This window comes from Lissotriton helveticus, chromosome 6 (genome assembly GCF_964261635.1).
Source record: "Lissotriton helveticus chromosome 6, aLisHel1.1, whole genome shotgun sequence".
NCBI classification, from domain to species: domain Eukaryota; kingdom Metazoa; phylum Chordata; class Amphibia; order Caudata; family Salamandridae; genus Lissotriton; species Lissotriton helveticus.
In genome coordinates, this window is record NC_136067.1 from 363,657,545 (window position 1) to 363,677,385 (window position 19,841).

A 19,841-nucleotide genomic window follows, 5' to 3' on the forward strand; every position below is an offset into this window, starting at 1 on the left:
GGGATAGTAGGGCGTAGCCAGGTATGGAGTGCTGGCTGGAAGACTTGGATTACTGTAGGGACCCTGTCAACATATGCTGAAGAACTGGCAAGGATGTCTAAACCCAAGTACAACTGGGGTCCACTGCTGAGTTTCCTTTCTCCTCCATCACCTGTAAGTGTCACCAAACATTCTTCCACGAGTCATACTTTCCATAGTTAATTGTAAACCGTGGTTGATGCGACACCTATATCATCAAGCAAGAAATAATATGAGATATGAACCTTTTGTTTTTGTGCATGCCCGTGCTGTATTATCCACTGACGTCTCTTGTTTTTCAAGTATGTACTGCCGTAGATTGCAGTATTACTGTGTTATGTTGTGAATAGGTAAATTAACAATGTAATGAGGGAACAGTCCTGTATCAGCTCCATATTTGAGGGTCAGTCTCCATATACCTAGAGGTGTACCAGGTAGTCTGCATCTGCCTCACATGTGCCGGCGTACTCCATACAGCCTTAGCAATTATGCACACATTGAAGTGTGCTACTGGGTCACTGACGGTAAGTGACAGGCAGCAGTACGACACTAGCACACTAAATGGCAACATGTCAGTCTCTCCTGTGGTATTCATCATGCCTGTCCAGCACAGGACATACACAGTGGGAGTTGTGTTGCAAGTTTGCTTGTGAATGATGTTTCTCCGTCACACATGCATGTTTCACACATCTTGCAACTTTGGGGAGGGGGACAGGGATGTACAATTTGCAGTGATTTTGGTCTATGTATCTGGCTACAGTGACCACAGTTCATGGTGTCAATGTGTCTGGTGTGGGCTGATGTTTTTGGACATCTTGGGGCAGATTTACAAGCCCCTTGCATCTCATTTACAACGCCGTTGCGTCACTTTTGTGCAGGGGTACTTACAACGTGACGCATCTGGGAGATGCGTAACATTGTAATGCCCTGCACCACATGTCGGCGTTCCTGTGCAGGGGGGGCCTTCCGCCGCTGGGACACCTCCTAAAAGTGGCGGAGTGAAATCTACAAGATTTCACTCTGTCACTTTTAGGCCCATGCTGCGTCAAAACCCTGCGCCTGGCTGAAGCAGGTGTAAGGATTGACGCAGCATGAACTAGATGGGGTCCCCAGAGCATTGCTGGAGCTGCGTAGCGCTTGTAACGCAATTCCAGCTATGCATCACTTTTACGGCACAGATGCGTCACACATCTGTGCTGTTTTTGCACCATGGTGCACCGCATTGTAAATGGCGCCCATCCATGATGTCGGAGCTGTGGCGCACAATAACTGGCGCATCCCTGCTGATTAGCAGGAATGCGCCAGTTATTGTAAATGTGCCCCCTTGTATGTGATATGGTGACATTGATATTGGTACATTTCTGTTATGCATGTATGTGCTGTAGATGGAAGTGGTATGTTGGATTACTACTTACCAACTAGGACTGCATTCCCATATGTTCCATCCTGGAAGCGCTGGTTGATGACTGACTGCTGGAAAATATACGAATCATGCACACTCCCTGGGAACTTTGCAATGACATTTGTGAACATTCCACGGTGGTCCACTATTGCATGCACATTCATTGAGTGAGTGTGCTTTCAGTTTCTATATATGTGTGCACTGTCCGCAGGTGGCACTAATCGGATATGTGTGCAGTCTATTGCACCCAGTACTTGTGGAAATCCAGCTATGGCGTGGAAACCCTGCTTGACCAGGAGCTGTTCACGCACAGTATTGGGGAAGTGTAGTTTCTGAGGTATCAGGCTGATTATGCCATCCAACACAATTGGGAGGAATCTTGAAACGGCTGCCTGTGAGACTCCACCCACTCTGGATGTTGTGGGTTGAAATGTCCCTGAGGCCAGGAAATGCAGCACAGCCAGTAGCTTTGTTTGCGGGGGGGATATTGGTTATCCGCTGGGTTCCTGGTGTGAGCCTGTGACCAATGTGGTTCAGTAAATACTCAATAGATGTCCGTTTGAGCCTGTAGTGGGCTATGAAATCCTGGGGTTGTAGATCTCCAAGGACAAGTCGTGTGCGCATTGGCCGCCGTCGTCTTTGCCGCTGCCTTGGTGGTGGTCCAGGAGGCGGTGGTGGTGGCGGTGGTGGGGGCTGTGGCCTTTGTGGAACTCCAAGCTGTATGATTACTGCCTCCATGGCGTCTGCAGGTCCTCAGCTTTGTGGTGGAGCTGGGATGGCCTATGTCTCCTTTTATTTGTTTTTTTTATCTCCAGTTTGGCTGTTTTAGAACTGGTTTTAGCAGTTCTTATTTATCTCCAGCTTAGGGCCCTTAGCGGGAATTTTTTCCCCACTAAGCATGTCCATGCGTTAGATGTTAATAGTGCGATATCGTTTTAGCGACTTTTTTGGTGAAATTTAATGAGGGTACGCCTACCTCGCATATCATTAGCGATCTTTATCGCTTCCGTGTTTCGCGATAATTTTTCCTGTTGCTAACGCGTGGAAACTGTCGCTAACAGTAGTTAGCGGCAGCTTGATCATAGGGCGATAGTTTTATCGCCGCATTAGCGGGAAAAATTCCTGCTAAAACGGCGATGAGGCCCTTGGTAATATGCCCCTCTCTATTTTTCTTCTTGCTCAGAGAAGCCAAAGGCAGTGTCCACTTCTCTGCCAGCCTGCCTGCCTCCCTCCCCCCCTCCCTCCCTCCATCCATCCTACTGACTTGCTGGGAACCTTCTTCGATTCGTTCCCCAATGAAATGGATCCAAAACCAATGAAACTCTGCTGCTGGAAAAACAGTATTTTTCCAATGTTTGTCTCTTGTCAAAGTGCAGCGTCTGGATGGAGAAGAGGAAAAAAAAGAAAGAATTTTTATTTATTTTTTAAACACGAAAAAATAAATAAATAAATAACGCACAGACCGGGTGCCGCAAAGCGGCAAATAAGTCAAATAAATACATAAATAAGGCAAGACACGGTGACCAGTTTGCTTTTATTCACACGCAAACACAATAGCGCCACTTTACATGGTTTGGTAGGGAAGCGCTACTTTCGTTTTCTATTCTATTTTTCAGCATTGTTTTGCCCGGGTGGGGAAGTGCACCATTCCTGGAGGTACTGCAATACCAGGTTGATGCGTGGAGTGGACAGAGCAAGCTCCTATTCCATCTCCCTGTTCCATAAATCAATTTAATATATGGTCCCCAGATAGAGGACGTATCGGATATTAAACTGATAAGAACAGTTTGTTTTTGTTTCAAAACCTTTATTGAATAGATAAAGGCACAGATACAGAAATATACAATTTAAAAGACCAAAGTTACATCAAATGGTCCATAGGAGATATATACAGATATGATGAGTAAATCTGGATGAAGGCACAGATACAGAAATATATAACTTTTAAAAGACCAAGGTTACATTAAGTGGTCTATAGGAAATACATACAGATATGATGATGAAAACTTTGTACACTACAGGCAGATAAATTTGGTGCGTTCATAAATGCCAATCCTGTTACAACCCGGTGGCAAAGCAGACAAACAAAAACAAGCGTATAAACAAGTTATTTAATCATAACTGTCTAGTTTTCTAGGTGACCCAACCCTCCCAGTTCTTAATTTGCCACAAGGTGTTGGTGTCGTCAATCCCTAAGGTGGCACGATCAACAGAAACATAGGTCATAACTTTATCCAAAAAAAGATTTATGCATATTTTCCTTATGGAGAAAAAGAAACAGGTTCCTGGCATCCCATAAAGCCTCTTTGGCACTGTTCAACAGTCTCCAGGCAGTGGGAGGGCGCCGTGCAGAAATGTCCTGTCCATACAAAAGGGCATTGAAAATCAAGGCAGCAATGCCAGCAATGTTTGAAAGAAAAGGCCACAACAAAACCCAAAATTTCTTCGCTTAAAGACAACCCCACAGGAGATGGAAAATGTTTTCGTCGTGGCCGCATCTGGGGCGCGGACAACATGCTGTGGGGGCCAAACCTCTCCGATGTTCAAAAACTTTTACAGAAAGGCATCCATGTGCGGCCATCCAAGCCAGGTCACGCTGACTGTGGGTAATGTCCCTGTGACCCACCATTTTCCAGACTCACACTGACTGAACCTCAGTTAGAACACCCAACAGGATCGGTTGCTCAGTTTTCCGAAGTTCGTTCTTTAGCCTGGTGGGGTTAATACAGATGTCCCTATCAAAAGTTTCTGTGTCCAAGGTCTGCAAAAAGGAACAAAGGTCTTTATAAAATGGTGGTGCATCGTGGGCCAAGGGAAAACAATTGGAAGGGGAAAAAAGTCCAAAATGCTGTATCCGTGCTCCTAGAAAATACTTGGTAAATAAGGCAGGAACAGATTTCAGATCATCAGCAGTGCGTGATACAACATAACATAATAATTTGGACAACAAAAACGTTTTAAGGTCAGGTAAACTTTTACCCCCATTCCTCCACTGTCGACAAACTTTATCTCTGCTAAGTTTCTCCATGCGAGAGTTCCATAAAAAGGTAAAAAACATTTTCTGAATTTTCTGGAAAGTGCGGTATTTGGGAGGAAAAACCATAGCAAGGTACAACAATAACGGAAATAAAACAGCTTTAATAACCAAAACTTTGCCTTCAAGCGTCAGCTTGCGCAAGGACCATAGGGAAAGCTTTTTTAATAATTTCGCCTGAAGTTCAGCCCAATTTCTCTGCTCAAACCCGCGAACCCCAAAGTAGACTCCCAGGATTTCAACAAGTTCCGAAGTAACGAGGACTGGTAAATTCGCCAGTCGATCCCAGGGCCCTGTAGTAAAACAAACACTTTTACCCATGTTAAGACTCAAACCAGAACGTGACTGAAAAAGAGAGGCCTGTAACAGTGTCCTGCGGACAGAGGCAGCATTGGTACACAACACCGTGACGTCATCCATGTATGCCACAATTTTGTGCTGAATCCCCAAACCCCCAGGAACAAAAACCCCTTTAATGACTTTGTCTTGCCGCACTTTACACAGAAAAGGCTCTAATGCACAAACGAAAAGGATGGGTGACATAGGACACCCCTGACGGACCCCGGAAAGAATAGGAAAAGGAGCAGAAAAAAACCTGTTAATGTTAACTTTGCTGGAAGCACCATTGTAAAGAGCCTGTATCTTTTGAAGAAACGCAGGTGGAACTTTCATGCGTTTCAAAACTAAAAAAAGAAAATCATGAGACAATGTATCAAAGGCCTTGTGGAAATCGAGGCTGAGAACACCCAAAGGGAGAGTGCGTTCTTGATGATACCAGAGGGTATCCCGCAAGGTAACTAGACTATCCACAATTGTACGCCCGCGAATAGCACAAGCTTGATCCGGGCGTACACATGTATGCATGACAGTTCGCAAGCGACGTGCCAACCCTTTTGCCATCAATTTATCATCTACATTTAGGAGGGTAATGGGTCTCCAATTGCCCAGCGATGTTTTATCCCCTTTCTTGATTATCAGAGAAATTACCCCAACAGAGAAATCTGTGGAAAAAAAGTAATTGGCAAACCCAGCGTTTATCATAGCCATATAATCAATACATATCAGACCCCAAAATCTTCTATAGAACTCCCAAGTGAGCCCATCGAGCCCTGGGCCAGACCTCCTAGGGGCGGACTGAAGTGCAACTAGAAAATCCTCACCATCAAATGGTTGGTCCAAGTGAGCGACTTGGGCCTCATCGAGACCACCCTCCAGGCCTGAACAATATTCTTCAAGGTCTGCATCGGTAGACAAGTATTGTGGCAAAGCATACAAATTGGAATAAAAATCAAATGCGATTCGCTGGCATCGGTCTACACCTTGTACAACAGTCCCATTTTCCTCACGCAAATGCGTCAGGAGTTTTTGAGCAGATTTAGCCTTTTTAAAGAAAAAAGATGTACATTTCTCAATTTCTTGGTAATATTTGACCCGAGAATGAAAGATCGTGTCTCTGTTTCTATGTATCAACCAATTATTCATCGCAAGTGTGAGCAACCGGACCTCATTTTTGACATCCTTGCCTGCTTCCCCCAACTGATGTAGAAGAATAAGGCGGCGATTTTATTTTTGGAAAGCAGCCCAGTCAGCCCTACGCTTGAGCCGTCCTTGTTCCTGAAAGAAAAGCCTACTTTTATGTTTAACCCAACACCACCATTTGTAAATATCTGGAAACCTATTTTTTTGAACGGCCCCTGCACCGTAACATTGAGCATATGATTAACAAATTTTATCATCCAATAAGAGGTCATTTTTCAGTTTCCAACAACCAGACCTCGTTGAGGTGTACCCGGAATGGTGATACCTATAGCCAACACTTTATGATCTGATAAAGGCACCCCAGTAAGACCACAGCTAGTTGCGTGCAAGGACTTGGAGGCAAACACAAAATCCAGGCGGGAGCAGGCGTTCCCAAGAGCCGCCTCCCAAGTGAAACCTATCCAGGGCAGATGATACTTCCGGTAGGTGTCATAAAAATCTAAATCGTGAAGAAGGGACAACAAAAGTTTTGAGATGACATCTAAAGTATAGGCGACCTGTGCACCCTGCCTATCCTTCATATGTAAAATGCAGTTGAAATCGCCCACAAGGAGCGTCTGTGTAGCACCTGGAAGAAAGGGTTTTAACACATGGAACAATTGCTCCCTCTCAGGCTTAGTAGCTGGAGCGTAAACAACACATAACCTGAAAGGAAGGCCATCCATTAGAACTGATAACAGCATAGCACGCCCAGGCCAGAGGACCTTTTCCTCCGTGATTTGCCAATGCTTATTCCTAAAAAGGACTACAATGCCATCGTTTTTGTTTGCCCTCCGGACCAAGCCGAGGGTCCGTAAGGCCAGTAGCGCTGAAAAGAAAAATATTTTAGCTGATGAGGGATATAACATTCTTGCAAACAAATGACATCATAAGTGGTTTGACCAAAATAATCCAAAACCATACGTCTACTTGAGTCGTGCCCCATACCCCGCACATTGCAGGAGGCAAGGGAAAGAGCCATGATACATAAAAGTAAGACAAGTGCCATAATGACATACAGTTCAAGATGCCACCCCTGAAACATCCCCTTCACACAAAGGCTGGTCCTCAGTACCCTGGAGAGTGGATGCCGAGAACAAAGCCTCCAAATCTGGTGTACCTTCTAGGTCCAGTGCCGGACTATTAGTGATGTCCAGCACCTGGGCAACCTCCTGAAAAGCCTCCTCTGAGTCAGAGAGGCAAAGTAAGGGGTCATACCGCCCCCCCCACCGAAAAATGATCCAGAGAGGAAACACGCTTTTGCTTGGAGCGTATGGAAGGAATGGAGTCTTTCACTTGCTGTGAAGCACGGGATTTCGGCCTATTTGTGCTCCATCCACTATGTTCCATGGGTGACGTCTGTTCCTTGGCCACAACCGGTGGGGTTTTGTGCAAAGGTATCTACCCAGGCAGAAAAATAGGACTGAAAGCTGGCTATCGAAAAGAACACATATTCATGAGTAACTCATAAAACAAGCAATGGACTGAAATGATATCAAAAAGGGTTGATTTTTAATATAAAAAAGGATATGTGGATACATATGATTCAGTAAAAAATAATTACATGATGTGGATAAACATGACTTATTCTAACACTAGATCACAAACAAACATGTAAATATTCATAAAAAATTGAATGGACGACTTTTTCTTTAAAAATAATTTCTCTAGTACAGAAAGTATCTAAGGCTGTGTGTCAACGCGTTTCGACAAAAAACATTTGTCTTCATCAGGACAGTTCGATATCAGCCAATTCATCTAAAAAAAGATAAGACAAAATCACAAACAGTTCACAGTACATTGCAAGTCCTACTATTTACATATACAAAAATTGCTTCAGTTTGCAGAAAAAAAGATTTTTTTCTCTTTTTTCTTTTTTTTAAAAGCTTTCTTTTTCTTTAACAAAACCAGACTTATATCAAAGTACAACACAGATTTTGGAACACAGAGTTGGAAACCACTAACAGATATGATAAATATCACATTAATGACAGTGACGGGATGAGGCCCGAAAGTAGTCATATAGCAGAAAGAGGCGTAACATTTTTACAAGACCAGTATTTTAGAAATCCTATAGTTCCAGAATTTTATACTAGATTATTTACCAAAATTTATTTCCTATATTACCTGCCTAGATGTATCATACCTACATGTAATTTTATGTGCCAAAAGGAATATACTTATGTATATGCTTTGATAATTAGTTGTGACATCTATTTCAACAGCTACTGGTCTATTTCTGTTAGAATTCTCAATAGCGATTGACCGTACGGTCTACAATGGGTTAATATGTTCATTTGGTTAATATATTCATATAAGTTTTCACATGCAGGCAATGAAATTGCATCCGTTTATTCACATTTAAATTGCTGAAAATCCTTACCTAAATTAGAGAAAATATATAGACTATCGGGTTCGTAGTAGATGGGGCAGGTAAGGCACCTCTCCTATTAAATCCGGAGACGGTATGTGATTGCTATTCAATAAGAGAAATACGTTCATTAAGATATTCTATAGATGAATCTGATCTTATTAAGATGTCCCTCTTTATTAATATGAAGATTGTAGCAGATGGTGTTCTTACCTGACTAGGCAGTAATCACTGCTGCCATCCTACTAATGCCAACATCTACTCTTCAACGTCTTTAAAATTAAGGAATAGACAACCTCGTAGTTTTCTTTAAAAGCCGATGTATAAATGCAAGCTAAAGAAAAAGATATATATCTCTTTATTGCAGTAACTGTTCAGAGGACTATGAACAAGGCCTGAGTCATAAGTATCAGTAACAATTCCTTAATGTTATTGTTTACCTTTTAATCGAAGTTCGGGGGAATACTAGGAGAGTGGATGATCGTGGTGTTAATTTTCTTTCTTTGTGATTTTAAAAGGCGGCTTTATCTCGGAGAACAGCTACAGAATCGTGAAACAAAATATTGTATAATGTGAAGAAAACGCCCCTTGTATGGTTTTTTAAAAAGTTTAAGGAACCTGTTTTCATGGAAATTTACCTGTTATATCATGCTGTATGGGAGGTAAAAGACGCCGGGCTTTAAAAGCAGTCTCTCTCTGTACCGCTTGTGTTTCACAGGTGAAGGCGATTAGAAAGTACTTGCGGGTCCGAATTATACCTGTTGACCGGTACAAATTAAGGTTTAATTTTTGTATTGGGACCGCTCTGGAAGTTAGCGTGAGCGGTCTAGAAAGAACTAGCATCGTTATTAATGGTTTACCTGTCATATAGTTACCGCTGAAAAACGAGTAGGGCAAAAGACGGTAAACCTGATGGTTTTCAGCTCCGCTCGTGTCCCAGGCGATGGTAATGGCTCAGAAGAGATTGCCTGTTTGGACGATACAGAAAACCCCATATTAAATTTAATTAAAGGGCGGGAAAGTTTCTAAAGGGATCGGTGAAGGTCCCAGGCAACAGTTATGGCTCCGAAGAGATTGCCTATATGGACGGTACAAAAAACCCCATATTTAGGTAAAAAGCGGGAAGGTTTCAAAAGCGCTACGTTGGGGATGCATATTACAAGTGTGGCCACAGTGACGATGCCCACTGACAAAACGGCGATATTTAGAGGGTAGTCAGGAAAGACCTTACCGATAAGCGGAACGCGGATATCAAGACAGCTCTGCCCTCCTCAGCGGTTCATGCAGGAAAAAAGGATTTCCCGTAGTCCGTTTTCTACTGCTATTTATACTCCGCTTTTGCACCGCCCTCATGTGGGCTATGCCTATTATTTAAAGTGACAATATCTTTCAATAGATACTGTCTCCGTGTTTGGTAAATATTGTAGCTGACAAAAAATAGGATCTATGTAAAGGCATCATCGATTACAATCTTTATAAAGTAAAGTAAACAGAAGGGGGGTCGCAAGCATGATCATTTTGCTGGGAATAGAGAGGCAGACGTTATCAGGATGCAAGGAAGCAGTTTTCTATTGTATTTAATTTAAAAACAGTGTTCCATTGCAAGTATATGGTGAAAAAATATATCAGTGCTATCATATAATTGCGTTTTCCCACGGTAAGTCTTGATTTAATCCATGGGCAAAAGTACCAAGGGTGAAGATCCAAAAAACTTCCAGTTTTTTACGAATAGCGTCTCCCCCTTGGTTCTGTTGCACATGGATTTTTTCTAAGATACGCCATCTCAATTCTTCAGGTTTGTGTTTACATTCTGTGAAGTGATTGACTAGCGGAGCTGTGACCTTTTTTGTTTTAATGGCTGACCTGTGTTCGGTTAGCCTGGTCTTAATCATACGTGACGTCTCACCCACGTAACCAAGGTTGCAAGGACATATGAGTAGATATACCACATTCTTTGTGTTGCACGTCCAAAATTCTCTGGCTTGGATTTTTATCTTATTAAAGTCCATGGTTTCACCTGTTATGATGGTATCACACGATTGGCAGGAACCGCAACGTGAGGTACCCTTAATGGCAGTAGCCCCATCAATAGATTTCTGAATGAAGGGAGTACTAATGGTATTGTTTTTACGTCGAGAATGAACCACGTAATCTTTTAAGTTCTTGTTTCGCCTATGGGCAAACATTGGTTTTTGTAATTTGTTCTGGTTATCTGTGACATTTAAAAGGTGCCAGTTCGAGTTTATGATCTGCCTAATCGAGGAGTTCAAGGTTGAGTGTTTAGTGATGCAGACTAGTTTTGGATCAACTTTCTGTTTTTGTGAGTTTAAAAGAGTATCACGATCATAAAATCTTGCTCTCTTATAAGCAACTCTAACTAGGCGTCGAGGATAGCCTCTTTCTACGAACTTTTGTTTCATGATCTCTGCTTGAGCGTCGTAGTCCCTAATATTAGTGCAGTTCCGCCTTACTCTCAAAAATTGGGAGAAGGGGATACTGTCCTTCTGGCAGCGTTGGTGGTAGCTCGTAAAGTGCAGGAGGGTGTTTCGAGCGGTAGGCTTCGTATATAGGTCTACTTCAAGGGCTCCATTTTTGTTTTTAATATTTATATCCAGGAATTCAACCTTAGTTTCATCAATATGTGCCGTAAATCTTAGATTTTAATCAGTCAGATTCAGCCACAGAAGGAATTCCTCCAGAGTCTGTTTCCCATCGGTCCAAATAAAGAAGATGTCGTCAATATAACGGTACCAATGGGAAACAGACTCAAAAAAGGGTGCCACCTCATTGAAGATGAACTTGTTCTCAAATAACATCATATAGATGTTAGCTATTGATGGAGCTATTGACGCCCCCATGCTTACTCCTTTGATTTGTAGAAACAATTCCTTACCAAACTCAAAAAAGTTTTCTTTCAAGACTAAGGACAGACAGTCTCTAATAAAGGGTTTAGAGCAAGGAATCTTGTATACATCAATAAACCACATTATGGCCTCGATTGCTTCTGTTTGTGGTATATTGCTGTATAGTGACTCTACGTCGAGAGTCACTAAGATATCATTTCCTTCTTTAAAAGCTAAATTTTCAACCTTTGCAATGATATCGCCAGTGTCTCTTACGTAAGATTGCGAAAGAGAAATGTATGGGCGTAAGATCTGATCTAAATACTTTGAAAGGGCTTCTAATGGGGTTCCGATTGTAGAAACAATCGGGCGGTATGGTGGGTTTTTCTGATCCTTATGGATTTTAGGCAATCCATATATGCAGGATACCTTCCGATCAGAGTTGTTCAGGAACTCATATTCTTTTTTATTTATCACGCCATCGTTTAGTGCTTTCGTGGTTAGCCTATTTATAGTTTTTACTATTCTCTCTGTAGGATTGGTTTTTATTTTTTTATAAAAAATCGGATCATTTAACATTTTGGTCATATTTTCCTCATAAGTAATGCAGTCTACTAGAACAATTCCTCCGCCTTTATCGCTACTCTTGATAACAACGGTGTCATTGTTCTTCAAACTTTCAAGAGATTGATGTTCTTCCTTTGAGATGTTATACTTAGGTTTTGGTATAAACCTTAAGGCTTGTTCTAAACGTGTCAATGCGACTTTTTCAAAAATACCCACTTCTGGGCCCACCTGCTGTAAAGAGGGAGTAAAGGTAGATGGGAGGGCTACAATGTTGTTCCTAGTATTATCCAATTCTAAAGGGTCGGTCTGTTGAAAAAAAAATTTTAATCTAACTTTGCGGAGAAAAGAGTGAATGTCACGATACAGTTCAAAAGTATTTAGGTTTGCATGAGGGACAAAGGACAACCCCTTGGAAAGTAGTGACAAGTCTGGGGCATTCAGAATATGGGAGGATAGATTAAATATTGGGATTACATCCCGTTCCTCCAGTATTGTTTGCTTCTCGTCTCTAGGTATTGCTGAGGTTCCTGGGCGTATTGGTTGGATTGATAATTGCCCCTCGAGTGATTTTGGAACCTCACTCTCTGGCGGCCACCTCTCCCCCCTCGGTGACCTAAAAAAGGTCGACGAGAGTTTCTTTGGCCATTCCTGGAATCAAAGGGTCTATCATCTTGATATCCCACATTGTCTTCCTCTTCTGATTCTGAGTTAGAGGCTGAAGAATGAGAGAAGTTGTTGACTCTATTTTGGAAGGTATGGTTATTCGTTCCTGATTGTAAATCTGGATTGTAAAAACCTTCTACAATGTAGGGATATGTTTTTTCTACAGAGTAGAATCTTTTGTCCTTAACAAATTTATCCTCCTTCCTTTTTTTTAAATATTCGGAGAATGATAGTATATCTTTTTTGATTACTTCTAGTTGTTTCTCTGCCTCCTCCGAGGTTGTTGACTTTTTCAATTTATCTTCAAGTTCTTCTATTTCTTTTTTTATTTCAACCACTAATTCTTTAGATGTAGAAATAATAAGAATCATGAGGTCTCTTGAGCAACGGCTGGCAATCATGCTCCACTTAACTAGAAAGGTTTTCATATCTACAAAGAGACCAGGTATGTTCCGAATTCTAAGGCCCATTGGGATTATTCCATTTTTAAGGTAATTTAACATAAATTCCCCATGGGCTTCTACTCTAATTAATTTTTTCTGGAGGTTTAATAGTTTATTGTAATCACTACTATTCTGTGGATTACTTGTTTGATTGGTACCAAAATTAACATTAGTACCTACCAAAGTAGCAAAATCCTCATCAGAAAAACCGAATGTTTGAAGGTTAGACATCATTAACCAGACGATTCTCTTAAAGGGGCTTTTGAAAAAATGTTACACCAAATTCTTGAAGATAATGACTGTTATCAAAATATAAAAACAGATCAAACACTATGCAAAAAACACAGCAGGGATAGTTTCCAACAAACAAATGATCAAGAAGGAGAGAAAGGTCCCACACGGATATACCGTGGGTAATATATTTGTAGGTAACAAGGACCCCCTGATTTGGATCGTACTCCTGGGTCAGGGAAAACAGTTTTGTGCATCGCCTGGGACACGAGCGGAGCTGAAAACCATCAGGTTTACCGTCTTTTGCCCTACTCGTTTTTCAGCGGTAACTATATGACAGGTAAACCATTAATAACGATGCTAGTTCTTTCTAGACCGCTCACGCTAACTTCCAGAGCGGTCCCAATACAAAAATTAAACCTTAATTTGTACCGGTCAACAGGTATAATTCGGACCCGCAAGTACTTTCTAATCGCCTTCACCTGTGAAACACAAGCGGTACAGAGAGAGACTGCTTTTAAAGCCCGGAGTCTTTTACCTCCCATACAGCATGATATAACAGGTACATTTCCATGAAAACAGGTTCCTTAAACTTTTTTAAAAACCATACAAGGGGCGTTTTCTTCACATTATACAATATTTTGTTTCACGATTCTGTAGCTGTTCTCCGAGATAAAGCCGCCTTTTAAAATCACAAAGAAAGAAAATTAACACCACGATCATCCACTCTCCTAGTATTCCCCCGAACTTCGATTAAAAGGTAAACAATAACATTAAGGAATTGTTACTGATACTTATGACTCAGGCCTTGTTCATAGTCCTCTGAACAGTTACTGCAATAAAGAGATATATATCTTTTTCTTTAGCTTGCATTTATACATCGGCTTTTAAAGAAAACTACGAGGTTGTCTATTCCTTACTTTTAAAGACGTTGAAGAGTAGATGTTGGCATTAGTAGGATGGCAGCAGTGATTACTGCCTAGTCAGGTAAGAACACCATCTGCTACAATCTTCATATTAATAAAGAGGGACATCTTAATAAGATCAGATTTATCTATAGAATATCTTAATGAACGTATTTCTCTTATTGAATAGCAATCACATACCGTCTCCGGATTTAATAGGAGAGGTGCCTTACCTGCCCCATCTACTACGAACCCGATAGTCTATATATTTTCTCTAATTTAGGTAAGGATTTTCAGCAATTTAAATGTGAATAAACGGATGCAATTTCATTGCCTGCATGTGAAAACCTATATGAATATATTAACCAAATGAACATATTAACCCATTGTAGACCGTAGGGTCAATCGCTATTGAGAATTCTAACAGAAATAGACCAGTAGCTGTTGAAATAGATGTCACAACTAATTATCAAAGCATATACATAAGTATATTCCTTTTGGCACATAAAATTACATGTAGGTATGATACATCTAGGCAGGTAATATAGGAAATAAATTTTGGTAAATAATCTAGTATAAAATTCTGGAACTATAGGATTTCTAAAATACTGGTCTTGTAAAAATGTTATGCCTCTTTCTGCTATATGACTACTTTCGGGCCTCATCCCGTCACTGTCATTAATGTGATATTTATCATATCTGTTAGTGGTTTCCAACTCTGTGTTCCAAAATCTGTGTTGTACTTTGATATAAGTCTGGTTTTGTTAAAGAAAAAGAAAGCTTTTAAAAAAAAGAAAAAAGAGAAAAAAATCTTTTTTTCTGCAAACTGAAGCAATTTTTGTATATGTAAATAGTAGGACTTGCAATGTACTGTGAACTGTTTGTGATTTTGTCTTATCTTTTTTTAGATGAATTGGCTGATATCGAACTGTCCTGATGAAGACAAATGTTTTTTGTCGAAACGCGTTGACACACAGCCTTAGATACTTTCTGTACTAGAGAAATTATTTTTAAAGAAAAAGTCGTCCATTCAATTTTTTATGAATATTTACATGTTTGTTTGTGATCTAGTGTTAGAATAAGTCATGTTTATCCACATCATGTAATTATTTTTTACTGAATCATATGTATCCACATATCCTTTTTTATATTAAAAATCAACCCTTTTTGATATCATTTCAGTCCATTGCTTGTTTTATGAGTTACTCATGAATATGTGTTCTTTTCGATAGCCAGCTTTCAGTCCTATTTTTCTGCCTGGGTAGATACCTTTGCACAAAACTGTTTTCCCTGACCCAGGAGTACGATCCAAATCAGGGGGTCCTTGTTACCTACAAATACACAACCGGTGGGGTCACATTCAACCCAAGGGATGCAACGGTCTTTTTCACCAATTTCACCATACGCTGCGGTTTAGGAGGCGGGGGTACTGTGGGAGGAACAAGAGAAGGAATAGTTTCAGTCACCTCCGTAAGGGAAGCTGTAGACGTGGAAGGCGCCTGAGCAACATCACTTTGAACAACAACCAACACAGGCTCTGACTGGGACAAACCTGCACACAGTGCCTTTCTATCCAAGGCTTTTTGCTTAAGGCACAAGGTTTCAGCACGTTCTTTCTCCGCATCCTCGTCCTGCAGAGACTGGATGTCCAGGTCTGTTGCGGAAGGATCAATACCATAGGCGGCATCAGTCTCCTCCTCCTCCTCCTCTTCCCCCTCAACCTCCTGAGTGGAACCACATCTCTTAATTTCTATACCGTCTATTACCCCTGAGATGGAGGAGTCAGTAATCTCTGGAACTGGAACAGAAACGGACGCTGCATCAGGCGGGGCTGGGGCAGGAGGTGGAGGAACCTGCGCGCTAGCAGCAGAAGCATAAGAAAATTTACTTTTAGGACAGCTTTTAAAAAAAATGATCTACACCACCACAGAGGTTACATTTTTTGGGTACCACACAGTTCTGGGCCCTGTGATCAAAGCCTCCACAATTCCTACACGCCATACCAGAACATTGCTCTTTTGCGTGGCCAAATTGCTGACAGAGCCTACAAAACTGGGGCTGTCCGGAATAGACCAGAAACCCCTTATTTGCCCCTAATGTGAAGGTCTGCGGCGGATGCGCCAGACCCCCAATACCCACAGGATCCTCTTTGAAGGTGACAACATATTTACGTTTCCCATTCCATATCCCACAAATATTGTGAACTTTTTGGCCACCCCTAATAGTATCACAGTAACGATTTAAATATACCTCAATGACCCTGTGGTCTGCATAAGGTTTGTACATATGTACCACCAGGGTCACCTCCTTAGGGGCAGACATAGAGGTGACAGTGAGACCCCGAAAGGGCTTGGTTTCCTGACGATGCGCCACACATTGCAAAAAATCTTTACAGATAGTTTCACTTGAAAAGGTCACATCAAAAATGCCCCAGTTTGAGAAATCCTGTATACATTCTATAGCACGTTCAACAATTTTACATTCTTTCTTGATAATAGAGTCAACCAAAAAAAGCAATTTTTTTTCCTTTTTTTAAGCCTCACTAACCTCTACACGTACAGTGTTCGGTATGAAATCAAAACCCCGTGCATTACCCATGCGGGAATAAGCCATGCTGATGCCTGCACAGCCCGGGGGTAGGAGCCCCCAACAAGGAGAAAAAAGAAAAGTGCCAAGCTCCGTGTTGAGGGAAAGGAGCAAGTGTAGAAACTTAATGGCAAGAAAAAAACACAAATGCAACCACAAAGAAACTTATAGACGAGCTGGGAGCTGCCACTGCTCACAATGCAATCTTTCACCAAAGTCACTGAAAAAGCAGAAAGTTCCTAAGGGGTTAAAATATCACGAGTGTGTAGTAAAAATGAATAAATAAAAAATAAATTAAAACAAAAATTAATAATACACATACTCTCTGGAATAAATAGGAGCAGATCTTAAACGTGTACTACATCTTGTAACACTTTCGCCACTTCCAACAGCAATATCACTGGAGCGAGCAGGTACAAATTCGGAACCTACTGACCCACTCCTAGAATGTGAATCCCCTCTATCAAAAAGACATCCAATATCTCTCAAAGCCAGACTTTCCAGATGCCCAGTTTGATTTGATTCAGTCAATTTATCAAGATCAAACCAATCCTGTCTATGACAAGGTGTAGTTGAGTTAACTTTCTGTAAAATAATATTTGCTTGTTCGGAAGAAACCTTGACTAATGCATTACTGTTCCACCACCCTTTATTTTGTAACAAAACAGCAGTTTTGTTAATCTTCAAAACGTTTACAGGTTCAGAAAATTTAGACTGTCCTTTACCCACTTTATTGGGTTTTTTAACCAACACCCAATCCCCAACCTTGAGAACACCCTCTTTAACATGCATTTTCTTGTCATAATTTGTCTTATAACTGTTTTGGTTTTCCTCAACATGTACCCTAACCTTCCTCAAATCAATATTATGACATTGTCCAACTTTTCCCAACAACCAAGATGGAATGATAGATGAAATAGGTTTCCTACCCCTTAAAAGAATAAAAGGAGCAACATCAGTAGTACTCTGGGGCGTTATATTGTAATACCAGATCTTGAATTGTAAAAATTCAAATACATTCAAATTATTTGCCACTGCCGTCTGAATTCCCTCTTTTATCAACCTATTCACTCTCTCCACTAAACCATTGGAGGTTGGACTCTACAAAGGTACTCTTATATGTTTAACATCTTGTTGGACTATACAAAGGTACTCTTATATGTTTAACATCTTGTTTAATAAGAAAATCCTCAAACATTTCAGAAACAAAATGAGATCTGTTATCCGTGACCACTTCTATGACCCTGCCTTCCATTAGAAACAAAAACTTTAAGAAAGCGACAGCTGAAGCTGAATCAGCATTACTAACAAATGAAAAGTAAAGCCATTTCGAATAGTAATCTATGGCTACAATCAAAAATCTCTTATCACTCCCAAATATATTTAAGGGACCAGTGAAATCTAACCCAATCTTTTCCCAAGCATTACCAGGCCAATTGACTGGTATTAGTGGACCATTAGAAGTTTTCCAATGCTTGTCTGAGCATAAACATTCTGAACAAGTGTCCACATGTCTCTTTACCTGACCATCAATACCTAGCCACCAGTACATCTGTCTTATCTTCTTAACAGTGGCAGAAATCCCTAAATGGCCCTCATGGGCTAAGGCAACAATATTAGATCTTAAACTTGCAGGAGGAACAAATAAATCCTGTCTCATTACAATATCTTCACTACTGATAATTCAGATGCAACTTGAGTAAAATTTCTCAATTCCATGGACATATTTCTATCATGTGGCCAACCCTTAACCAGAAATTTCTTCACCTGAGTTAAACAATCATCTTTTATGGAACTATTCGACCATTCTGACTCAGAAATCTTGAACTGTTCATTAATGTCATTAACAGTAAAAACATACTCCACATCATTAAAATTTTTACCAGAGCACTCACTCAAATCATCAGAATCAGATGGCAACCTGGACAGACAATCAACTCTTACGTTCCTCCCTCCAGGAATATACTTAATTTCAAAATTAAATTCCTGTAATTTTGACAAAATACGAATCAATCTGAGTCCCCTAACATGAATATTAAAGGTTTATGATCTGTATGTAATTCATACCTAGTCCCCCATATATACATTCTGAATTTCTCAGAAGCCCAAGCACATGCCAACGCTTCTCGTTCTATTGTGCTATAGTTCTTCTCACTAGAATTCAACGTGCGAGAGGCAAATGCAATAGTACATTCCTTGCCATTAACAAACTGACTAAGAACAGCTCCTAACCCTCTAGCACTGGCATCGACTGTAATAATACAATTTACACCGTGTGTAAATGGCTTGATTGCTGGAGCCGTCACAATACGTTTTTTTACAGATTCAAACACTTTTTGACACTTTTCTGTCCAGATGTATTTCACATTTTTTTTAGAAGATTCCTCAACGGTTGCACAATAACTGCATAGCCTTGAACAAAGCGAGCATAAGATTCGCTTAAACCTAAAAAGGCGCACAGAGAGTCTTTATCTGTGGGAACACTAGCATCATTAATACGTTTAAGTAATGAAACCTTAGTGTAAAGATTATTCCAACGCAGAAATATTGGTTGAAGATCTTTATTGTAGCATAGGAAATAACAGGACCTCCAGCTGCTTCCACTGAAGCAATTTCTCCACAGACTACTTTAATGAATAACATAACATATCACCTAGCAACCACAACATTCTAATAAGAACAAATCACGTATCTCCCCCCTTACATAAAACAAAAATAAAATTAAAACATATAATATATAACATACATATAGATCTATACCATTACACTTAGTTTGAATAATATGCACAAATATCTAATATTGAAGAGCATGATACCTAGACACATTCCCACAACTCCAAGCTGATCCATCAGCTAAAATAAGAATATTTTTCTTCACACTTCTGACTTGTAAAGGTTTAGAAAACTTGTTTTCACCTTTAGTAACAACTCCGCCTTTCTTCACAACCACCCAATCACCTACAACGAAATCAGGAACTTTAACACTTTTCCTCAAATTGTAATGGTCTACTGTTACTCTCTGTTTTTCTTTAACATCATTCTCAACTGCAGCACGGTCCACCCACACACATTGTCTGTCTTTTAACCATCCTGGAACTTCTTTCACACCTGGTTCACGTCCCTTCAAAGAAACAAACGGGGACACTCCAGTTACTGCATGTGGTGTAACTCTGTAAGACCACACTAGTTTTTTGAGTTCTTCTGACCATACTAAACCATTTTCTAACGAGAGCTGAATATTGTCCATCAACAAACGATTA

General features: G+C 40.6%; 1 non-coding gene across 1 annotated transcript; it reads right to left on the minus strand.

The window, feature by feature from the left end:
* Positions 1–3,054: 3,054 nt before the first annotated feature.
* Positions 3,055–3,242, minus strand: LOC144764415 (U2 spliceosomal RNA). Its single transcript, XR_013596536.1, has one exon. It is a non-coding gene; the product is annotated as a U2 spliceosomal RNA (small nuclear RNA).
* Positions 3,243–19,841: the final 16,599 nt, after the last annotated feature.